This window comes from Rhipicephalus microplus, chromosome 9 (genome assembly GCF_043290135.1).
Source record: "Rhipicephalus microplus isolate Deutch F79 chromosome 9, USDA_Rmic, whole genome shotgun sequence".
NCBI classification, from domain to species: domain Eukaryota; kingdom Metazoa; phylum Arthropoda; class Arachnida; order Ixodida; family Ixodidae; genus Rhipicephalus; species Rhipicephalus microplus.
The window spans coordinates 83,074,592-83,085,342 of record NC_134708.1 but is presented as its reverse complement, the minus strand read 5'-3'; the positions used below and the strand labels follow the sequence as shown (position 1 = coordinate 83,085,342).

The following is a 10,751-nucleotide window of genomic DNA, read 5'->3' as shown; positions in this document are numbered from 1 at the left end:
TATACACATAGAAAATTGAAAATTCTCAGTAGTGGGGAGGGGAGGGAGATTGCACTACTTCAACCCGTCTCACCTTGGCCACACAAATACTGAGTACTAATGGCGACGTTTACTACCATAAAACTCGTACGTTTTCGTAAAGCACCATTGGCGCGTAGTGAAATTGAATGACACGGGGTATAGAGAGCTGCAGTTCTCGCTCTTTACTCTAGTTCTTATTACGTTTTTTTTATTGTTTACGTATAATTACGGTGCAGTTGTCATTGTAGTGCACTTTTAGTTCGCCATACATCACGTGGCAGAATCAAAAGTTGGCGGTCAGTGACAGATCCAGAGGGAGGGGGGCAGTAGACGTGATCGCCCCTCCTCCCCCCAAAAAGTCTGTGTCAGCACATACCCCTCACTCCAGTGCTCACAGTCCACCTCTTATCATCAATTAAGACAAATGAGTGAAGTCACTGTGAGAACATATTACCAGTATTTTTGCTCTGAAGGGGTTTTTCTGGTAGAAGCGAAAAAATTCGGTAGATCCCACGTACCTGCAAATCGGCGTTATGCGAAACATGCGGAGGGAAGGTGACGGTGTTGCAATTTTTTTATTGAGCGACACATCATGAAATGATGCTCTATATATGTACAAATGCTGCACGCACAGGCATATGCTGAAGAGTTGCAGAAGTTTATGTAACCAGTTGCTTGCACTTGCGCAACGATGCCAACTGGAACATGCGTATCAGCAATACCAGAAACTGATATAAAGTGCTGATGCTCGCGAGGATGCTGGCCCTGGACACTTTTACGCAAATCAACTTCAGCGCATGGCAACTACTCACAATTTACCTTAATCCACGTGACGGTTGTATCAAAGGAGTACACATGTAATGTTTATAAAATTGGGTAGGCAGCACTGCAACCACTATTGACGTTTCACGAAGATCAGCGCCTATTTGAAAAGTAGTTCCGATACCTGGCGTAGCTCTGTGGTAAAATGTTTCATTGCCACGCAGAAGGCTTGTGTTTGATTCCAACTGGGACCCTGACATTTATCATTTTCAATCATCGGTTTAACGCTACCGATGTCGAGTATTTCTTAACAATCGCACGTTAAAGTAGCCCGTGTGTGTTCTCGTCGTTCCTGGGTAGATGCTAATTGTCACTCACCTGTGGCACATACCCGCATACCAGTGCCACATACCTGCCCGTGAGTATGTGCCACTGTCTGGCGAGAAGTGTTTGACGACGTACGCAACGGCATTGTGACATTATTCATGTCTTGACCAGGGCGTCATATTCATCAAACGATCTTAACTCCCATGCTAATTTTGGTTCACGCTAAGCTAAGATGCTGACCACGAGAGCACCCAAACGTAAGCGGCTAGATAGATAGATAGATAGATAGATAGATAGATAGATAGATAGATAGATAGATAGATAGATAGATAGATAGATAGATAGATAGATAGATAGATAGATAGATAGATAGATAGATAGACAGACAGACAGACAGACAGACAGACAGACAGACAGACAGACAGACAGACAGACAGACAGATAGATAGATAGATAGATAGATAGATAGATAGATAGATAGATAGATAGATAGATAGATAGATAGATAGATAGATAGATAGATAGATAGATAGATAGATAGATAGATAGATAGATAGATAGATAGATAGATAGATAGATAGATAGATAGATAGATAGATAGATAGATAGATAGATAGATAGATAGATAGATAGATAGATAGATAGATAGATAGATAGATACGCTCAAAGTCGTAAATGTCGTCGCCCTTTCAAGTGTCACCTAAAGCAACCGCCTCCCACCCCCCACCCCTACCATAAAATGAGTAGCTGAATCCATGCCTGGCCGGCGTTGTATCCAGGCTTAGCTGTCGTGCTCGGCAAGAGCAAGATGGCAGCACCTTTCTCGAATACAGGTACCATACAGAAAGAAAATATTAAAAAGGTAACGAAAAAAAGAGACCCTGTGAGATAAAAAAAATTGCGCCGCCCCCGGGAGGGCTCGAACCTCCAACCTTTCGGTTAACAGCCGAACGCGCTAGCCGATTGCGCCACGGAGGCACTTGTACTGTACTCTCACCATCCTCAGAACATTTCTCGAAAGCTATCAGCGCAAAGAAAAAAGAAGTGAGACAACGCCCCCGGGAGGGCTCGAACCTCCAACCTTTCCGTTAACAGCCGAACGCGCTAGCCGATTGCGCCACGGAGGCTTGCTGCTACTGCTGCCTGTAAAAACAAAAGACCTAATAAAAATCTAGGCTACTAACTACATTTCGGTTATTTCAACGTCAGCGTTGTAAAAGAACACAGTTTTGCGATTGCGGTGTTAGTAGCCAGCGTTGTGCCCGAAGAACATTTTTCGCCGCGCCATTCATTAGTCGTAGACCGAAGCGTGTCCTACCGCGCGAAAAGCTAAAAAGAATATTAATTCGAAATATCTCCATAAAACGCGAAGAAAAGTGCTCGTAATGTGCAGCATTTTCTTTGGCACATAGTGTTAGCAGGCAGCGTCGTTGCACGAAACCGGAAATCGTGCAAGGGCGTTGTTTTTTTCTTTTGTAAACTGTGATGGGATAATTTTGATATGTTATGAGCAGCTGCATCCGAGGCGCCTATATGTTGTGTTGAGAGGTCGACCTGTGCTCTCGACGTACGGAGTCGTCAGCAGCAGTGCGTTTCTCCGCAGCAACAGATGCTACTTCGGAGGTATTTGAACGACCTTCTGTTCGAATGCTTATCGAAAATTAGCACGTCAGCAACAAGCACAGAAGTCTGCCAAGTGGACACATTTTTTTCTAACGCTGATGTCACTCTTTTTTGTCTTTTTTTTCTTTAAGAAGCATTTCATCTGTTCGCGGGCTGCACTCACAAAGTTAGTCACGTGAGTGGCCGGGATTCTGAAGCATATTGAAGCGCTGGGAGATGGGGTGAGGGCGGAATCTGAGCAAAATGTCACATAACGTTGTCATTTGAACTAGGGTGTCTTCCATATATCATATATGTATAATTTCTGAAAAGGATTCGATTTCACATTTTGAGAAACATATTGGCATTAATCTCCAGAATAACTGAAATTTTACAGCTTAGATGCCTCATCCAACACGAAATTTGACCCACGGCGTCTCGTGCCCCGCGCCGCCGGGGACGATTGACATCACGATTATGTCAATGATCGCTGAAACTTTTCATGACGTTCAAGTGACGTAACATTACATGTGTACGTTTCGCATCGCATAATAACTTGGTTAGAGGTGAACTTATCACGGGGGCAACTGAAAACCAGGTGATGTGCTTGCAATCTCGGAGGCAGTTTCGAGGGGTGGTGGGGCAGCGTCAAGACGTCGGCTGAGGGTAACAATTGCTGCATATCTACGAAGTGAACTGCAGCAATGAGTGTACTCCTGGTCCGAACACAAAACAGTTTATGGGACAGCTCCTTCACTGTCAAGAAAGTATGCAGCAAAGGTTAACCCGATAGAGGGTAAACTTGAGGATGTTGAGACGTCTTTGGCTCTATAGAGAAAGAAGATGAATAAGTGGCTGATATGGAACGAACAATACAGAACCTGGAAAGAAAACTGGCTGGCCTTGAGGGCCGATATCAGAGGATGATATGGAACGAACAATACAGAACCTGGAAAGAAAACTGGCTGACCTTGAGGGCCGATATCAGAGGAATGGCCTAATCACATTCGGTATTCCAGAAAGCAGTCGAAAAACTTCACAATCTCTCACCGAAAGCGTTGTAGACGACCTATTTCGAGTTAAACTTTGCTTGTGTTATCAGTCGAAAGAACCCACAGATTAGAAACGAAGAAACCGAACAGACCACGGCCTCGTATAACTAAACTGTTCAACCAATGCGAAAAAATGATGGTGCTCAAAAGTTGCTTCAAACTAAATGGAAGTAACGTATGTACTACTGAAGATTTTTTAGTTGCAACCAGACAGCTAAGGACACACCTTTGGGATAATGCTGCTGGCGCGAGACGCGAAGGCAAAGTAGAGAGGCTGATTCCCGATAAAGTTAAAATAGCAATGAACTGTTTGAATAGAACGAACCAGAATTGAAAATTATCCCTGTTTTCAAACACAGTAAAGCGCGTGCACACGCAAAATGACGAGGAATTCACTACGAAAGAGTGTTCTGCTGTTTGAATATCAATGCCCGCAACATTATGCACAAAGATCTATATGGTCACTGAAACATGGCTGCACTGCGACATCAGCCATTCAGAAATCACACCCATTGGGTACAGAAGGAAGGAAGGAACAAAAGAGAGAAGGCGGGAAGGTTAACCAGAAAGAGGTTCGGTTGACTACCCTACACTGGGGGGAATAGGGAAGGGGGCAAGAAAGATGGGAAAGAGGGAAGAGAAGGGAAGAAAGGGATTTACAGGAAAGACAGGGGCTCTCGTGGTGGTGGCGTATAGCAGTCATGTTTCGTGAATCTATAACAGTGACGAGGTTACTTAGATATAGCGGATGTAGGATCCGTCATATCTTTGGGAGAATTCCACATTCTCGTTGGGGCATTTTATCGCCCACCCAGTTTCATTATTCTTTTCTTTGAGAAGCTTGACGAGTTCTTGTGCAAACATAGCAATTGCAGAGGCGATTTATCGCTGTTCGGCGACTTTAACGACCTAGATGTCAGCTGGGTAGATGCCTTCCCGTATGCGTTTTCAGCTTCCGGCGAACCTCTCGTTGATCATCGTTCAACACGGTCTAACACAACTCGTAAAGCTACCTACGCGCGTTGAAGGAAACAGTTCTTCGGGGTTACTTTATATCTTGTCCACAACGAACTGCTTGGGCGAAAGCCTACAATTCGTCTTTTCGGAGGAATATCAGACAATAGAACGACTTGCCTCTCAGTTCCAGTAAACGTTTTACTTGGGAAACAGGGAAAAGACAGACTAATTTTTTGTTTGCATAGGCCAGTGAAACACCACTCACACGACTATTAACACGACCGACCCTTCATCTTGTGCTCAAACCCACGAAAGCTCTGACAAACCATATTTCCTGTAAATCAACCGCGACAAACTGTCTATTCGGTGACGACAGCACACCACTAACGGACGAGCGTCGTGGGATGACAAGCGTCGGGGTGCCAGGCGGTCCTGGATGTCCCCCATGGGGCCTGGGCCCCGTGTGAGGTCCCAGGGTCAGGCCCGTGGCATGGGGTGGCCGCAGGGCCCGCTGGACCCCCTGTATCTGTCCCAGAGAGCTCTGGGTCTGCCCCAATGCGCCTTGTATCACGATCGGGCTGTGGCCCAGGCCCGGAATGTACTGGTTCAGCAGGAAAGTGCCCTGCGCAGGTCCAGCCGGAAACATGCCCGGCTGCGCTGCCGCGGGGTTCCCGATGAGCAGCGGGCTCCCCGTGTTGAGCCCCATCGCGGCTCGGCGCTGCACCGTGGTCGCAGGCTGCGGCGCCGGTACAGGCGCGGGCCGCGGTGTGGCCTTGTGCTGGGCCGCCCGGGGAGACTGGGACCGGGTGGTCGCCACTGCCGAAGGCGTGGTCATGTTCGCGCTGCCGCTCGACAGCTTGGGCAGGATCTGTGGCTGTTTCGGCTGGATGAGCCGGGGGGCACCAGAGGTGCGAGGACTGGGGCTGGCCGAAACCACCTGTGCGACGCCGGGTCTCGACGCAGGTGCCTGCTGCGGCGCCACGGGCAGAGGGGCGACGGTGGTAGTTGCTTTGGTGGTTGCCGGTGTCGACGCCGACGATGAGGGCAGGCTCTGGCTCCGCGAAGGCACGGCGCTGGGGCCCGTCGTAGACCACGAAACAGAGACAGGGACAGGGGCGGGGAGCGGGGACGCCGAGTGTGGTCGGCTGCTGGCCGGGTAGGTGCGAGTGGAATGTGGCGAGGCACCCGGCAGGCCATTGCTGGCACCAGTGGCAGGTGGCGGAGCGGCAGGGGGCACCGTCGAGGAGCTGACCAGCAGCTGCGGCGAGGAGGAGGCTGAGACGTTTGAGCTGGTGGTCGCGGAAACGGCGAGGGCCACGGTGTCGCGTGCCGTCGCTTTCGTGGAAAACGTGCAGGTAGCAAGCGTGCCAGAAGGACCATCGGCCGAGGACTTCGAAAAAACGCACTTCGTGGTGGATAGGTTGTCGGCAGCAGGAACGACTTCAAGAACCTCGTCGGATCTGTGACCGGGTGCGAGACCGGGTGCGAGACTCACTGTGCTAGTGGCCGGACGAGATGTTGGAGACGTAGTCGGGGAAGTTAGGTCCCGGTCAGTGAAGACTTTCGGGCCGGAGGGTACCGCACGCTGCGACGCAGACGAAACCTGTAAGTCGCGGGTGAACGGCAGCGGGTGGTAGGTGAGGCCATAGCTGGCAAGCACCGCAGAGCACAGGTCATCGTAAGGCTGCTGGCTGGAGGTTGAAGTGCCAGAGAGATGACGCAACTCTACCGGAAGGGCGTCTTGAAGAATGGCGTGCATCAGCGGCTGGTCCGTGACGCCATTCAACGCCAGAACGGCATCGAGCTGCATGAACCATACCTTGGGTAGGTCAATTGGAACGGCGGCACTGGCGGGCAGAGTTGCGGGAACATTGCAGCGGGCCGCTCGGCGAAGGGCGTGTTCTCCGGGTCACCAATGTAGCGGCGAGAGAAGAGAGACGTGAGACGGCGTCGAAGGCGGCCGACGGGGTTGTGCTGATCTCGCCACTTTATTCCACGCCTGAAGAGCGGCCGCGGCGGCTGTCCACGTCCGACGCGCCAGGTGCGTGAGCTCGTTCTAATCCTCGCGCAGCTCGAGCTAGCATCAGCTGCGCGAGAGGCGCGGCGCGGTGATCCAGAAATGATGATGGTGATGATGGCACTACAAGTTCAATCAATTTGGCTCGTCGGTATTTACAAACGAAGATCACCTAAGCGTGCCTCATGTTCCATATTTAGGTTACCCGCATATGAAACCAATAATGGTCTCTGCGGATGGAGTTGTGCGTCTCATAAGTAACCTTAAACTTTCAACATCGACTGGTGTAGATAATATTAACGCTAGGACATTGAAAAAATACCCTGCCTCTTTCTAGTGAAATACTGTGCATAATATTTAATCAATCATTGTCGACCAGACAACTGCCTAAGGACTGGAAGGTTTCCATGGTTATTCCAGTATTCAAAGCTGGAAACAAAAAATCAACCAGACAACTACCGCGCCATTTTCCTAACTTGCATTCCCTGTAAAATGCTAGTGCACATAATTGCATCGCATATATACTGCCATCTGGAAACTAATAATTTTTTTCACTAATCAACATGAATTTTATAAAAGTTTGTCGTGTGATACACAGTTGCTCGAACTTACCACTGACTTGCATTTGAACATGGACAACAATCTACAAACCAAGAGCATTTTTCTTGACTTTCCCAAAACTTTTGACCAAGTGGCCCATTGTCGATTGTTTTCCTAATTAAATTCTATCGGAAAGGACTCTGCCAGCTTATCTTGGATTAAAAATTTCTTATCTCGCCAACAATTCACCGTGATTATCAATTGTGTCCCTCCCCTAGCTGGTGTAACATCCGGAGTCCCTCACTGAGTTGTTCTAGGCCCTTTACTCTTCCTTATGTAGAGCGGTGAGCACTGTTTGAGCACTGTTAGGGTGAACACGCGAGCATGTGGCCAACGGCACTGTCAGCGCCCTGCTACGGTCATCACTGGAAACATTGCGCATGCGCATCACACCTTCGCCGAAATAATTGTTCCACCGCGCGCATGACGTCATGAATGCACTTGTCCGTCGTCTGCTAGCCGCATTTCTGTTTTCTAAGCCCATGCATCCTGCATATTAAGATTTCTTTAAACGTCTGCGCTTGAACAGAACAAGACAAAAAACTTGTATATCTATGTATATCTATGGGGGCGTGTCTATTCGTTCCCTTCAAAGTTATTGTGCATTCAACGCCGTATAGAAAACAACCAAACATCTTTTGCAGCCGTTCATTCTGTCGCCAGATCGTATTATGGCTAGGGTTCGTGATGATGAACGGCGCTCAATTGTCGATCTTTCCCTGAAAGGTTATTCCCAGCGGTATATCGGTGCCTTAGTTAATAGGCCCCTGAAGACTGTGAACAGGATAGTTCAAGCCTACAAGTATGAAGGTCGCATTCAGGATGCACTCCGCGCGCCCCGCCTTAAAGCTACCACAGACGATGAAGACGCCCTCATAGTTGCAGCTGCTGTTCGTAACCCTTTCTTGCCAGCCCCAGCAATACGCGAGGACTTGGATTTGGACGTTTCGGACACCATTGTTCGACGTCGCCTGCGTACTGCAGGCCTTCGCAGTCGCGTCGCAGCGCAGAAGCCATGCACTACTAACGGTGGCACACAAGGACGCACGACGGCAGTTCGCTGAGTTGCACGAAGCATGGACATCAGAAGAGTGGGTTACGTCGCGTCATCTTTTCGGATGAGTCGACGTTTTCGACGCGACAAGACCAAAGATTTCGTGTTTGGAGACTACCAGGCACATGGTGAGGCAAACTTCCTGCTTTGAAAAACAATTGTTTTAGTTAACGTCAAAATGCCACGCAGGAACGACCCAGACAACGTGCAAGGTGTTTCTGCCAGTGGGAGATCGAGTGTGAGCGTGTGGGGTGCTGCTTCAAGATATGGTAAGCGACGAGTCCAAGTCGAGGCTGACGCTAAAATGGTTCCCGGCTCACATGGGTAGGGACCTGATACCAGGATCTCCGAACCGCAACGAGGAGGCGGATGCCGCGGCCCGTGGTCTCGCCACGTGCCGGACCGCGGCCGCGCCCGCCTCCGAAGACACGACGGCGACCGAAGAAGAAGGCGAGGAGCAGCTGCTCGATTACGGCGACATCCTCGCGTGGTACAGGGAGCAACGGCGTGGCTTCCCGCCTCCGCACAGGGATCTTACCCGGTGGGAGGCGGTGAGGTTGCGCCAGCTCCAAACCGAGACTGTGCTGACCCCATCGCTAGCGCGACACGTGTGCCCCGAACTCTACGTGAGTGAAATGTGCAGTGTGTGCGCGAGCGCGAGAGCCACCCTGGCTCACATACTCTGGGGATGTGACGCAGACAGCGCGGACGGTCCGGTGTTACCGCCGCAAGTAGAACAGCGTGTGGGGTCTACGGACCCAGAAGACCAGCGAAGGGCCGTCCGGCAGCTCGAGGTCGCACTGGCGCTGCAAAGGCGAAAGGGGGACACCCCCAGTAACCCGAGCGGCGACGGGGCACGAAGGCCTTGAGGTCTAGGCCCGCGTGACATTAGGACTTCTAGTGTAACGTGAGATAGGGTGAACCCCACGCCCTGCGCGGCCGGAGGGAATCCCGCATGCTGGAACCCAATAAAGTTTATTCTCTCTCTCTCTCAAGATATGGTTTAGGGCCCCTGCAACGTATACGTGGACACTTTTCGTCGAAACAATACTGCAACATTTTGAACAATGTGCTGTTGCCATATGCGAGCAGTTTATTCCCAGACGGTGATTACCTGTTCCAACAGGACCTGTCACCGTTACACACGGCGCGGGCTGTCAAGGACTTCCAGGCGGAGCAGCACATGCAGCTACTGGAATGGCCTCCAAAAGGAGCGGACCTGAATGTGATAGAAAACTTGTGGGGCCGTCTGAAAGCTTCTTTGGCAAGGAAGCCCCTTTATTCCGCGACTTCGGACCAGTTGTGGGCGCAAGTCAGCAACTAGTGGGAAAGGCTGAAAGCCAATCGGGAATATGTTCGATCACTATACGACTCGTTACCGTCCAGAATAGCTACAGTCGTTGCTGTAAGTGGTCACATGACTCGCTATTAGATTTGCTCATGTTTTTATATTTGTTCTCATGGTCTTGTTTAACTTGAATTGCAAAAGTGCCATTTTCTTGAATAAAAAGTTTAATGATTATCCCTCTTACACTCACTTTTTTCCTTCACGCGCCAATCTTCAATCCAGATGGACTTCGAAATCCAGAAGGTATCAGCTCAGTGAACAAAAAATGCGGCTAGCAGACGACGAACAAGCGCATCGATGACGTGATGCGCGCGGTGGAAAGAGTGCTTCGCAAAGCACATGCTGCGCATGTGCAATGTTTCCAGTGATGACCGTAACGGGGCGCTGACAGTGCCGTCGGCCACGCGCTCGCGTGTTCACCCTAACAGTGCTCACCGCTGTACATTATTGACCTGCCCAATAATATTTCCTCACTTATTAGATAAATCGCCTATAACAGTATTGTTTATATAAACACAGAAAAATAACATCTTCTAGCTGATGATCACCACATCCTGCAAAATGACATTAACCTTACAAATATGTGGTATCATAAATGGCTGATGGCATTGAACTCTGGAAAATGTAAACTCATTTCTTTCACGCGCAAACATTCAAACTTTTATTTTCCCTGCGTCATTAACAACACTGTCATATCTCGTGTTCAGTCATTTAAGTACCTAGGGATAAACTTAACTCCCAATATTTCATGGCGCCCCCACATTACTGCTATCTGTGCTAAAGCATCACAAACGCTTGGGTACACTCGTCGTAATCTGCGTAAATCGCCTCCGAACATTCGCAAGTTAGCGTACGTAACCTTCGTTCGCCCGCAATTAGAATTCGCGTCATCTATTTGGTCCCCTCATCAAGACTACTTATTACTAACTGAGAGCTTGTTCAAAACCATGCCACCCATTTTATTACCGGAAGTTATGAACGCAAATCAAGTATTACTAAAATAAAACTCGA

The 10,751-nt window shown here is 49.3% G+C and overlaps 2 non-coding genes across 2 annotated transcripts; both read right to left on the bottom strand.

Moving 5' to 3' along the window:
• Positions 1-2,014: 2,014 nt before the first annotated feature.
• On the bottom strand, positions 2,015-2,088 carry TRNAN-GUU (transfer RNA asparagine (anticodon GUU)). Its single transcript has one exon. It is a non-coding gene; the product is annotated as a tRNA-Asn (tRNA).
• Positions 2,089-2,163: 75 nt separating this feature from the next.
• Positions 2,164-2,237, bottom strand: TRNAN-GUU (transfer RNA asparagine (anticodon GUU)). The gene has a single exon. It is a non-coding gene; the product is annotated as a tRNA-Asn (tRNA).
• Between the last annotated feature and the right edge of the window lie 8,514 nt (positions 2,238-10,751).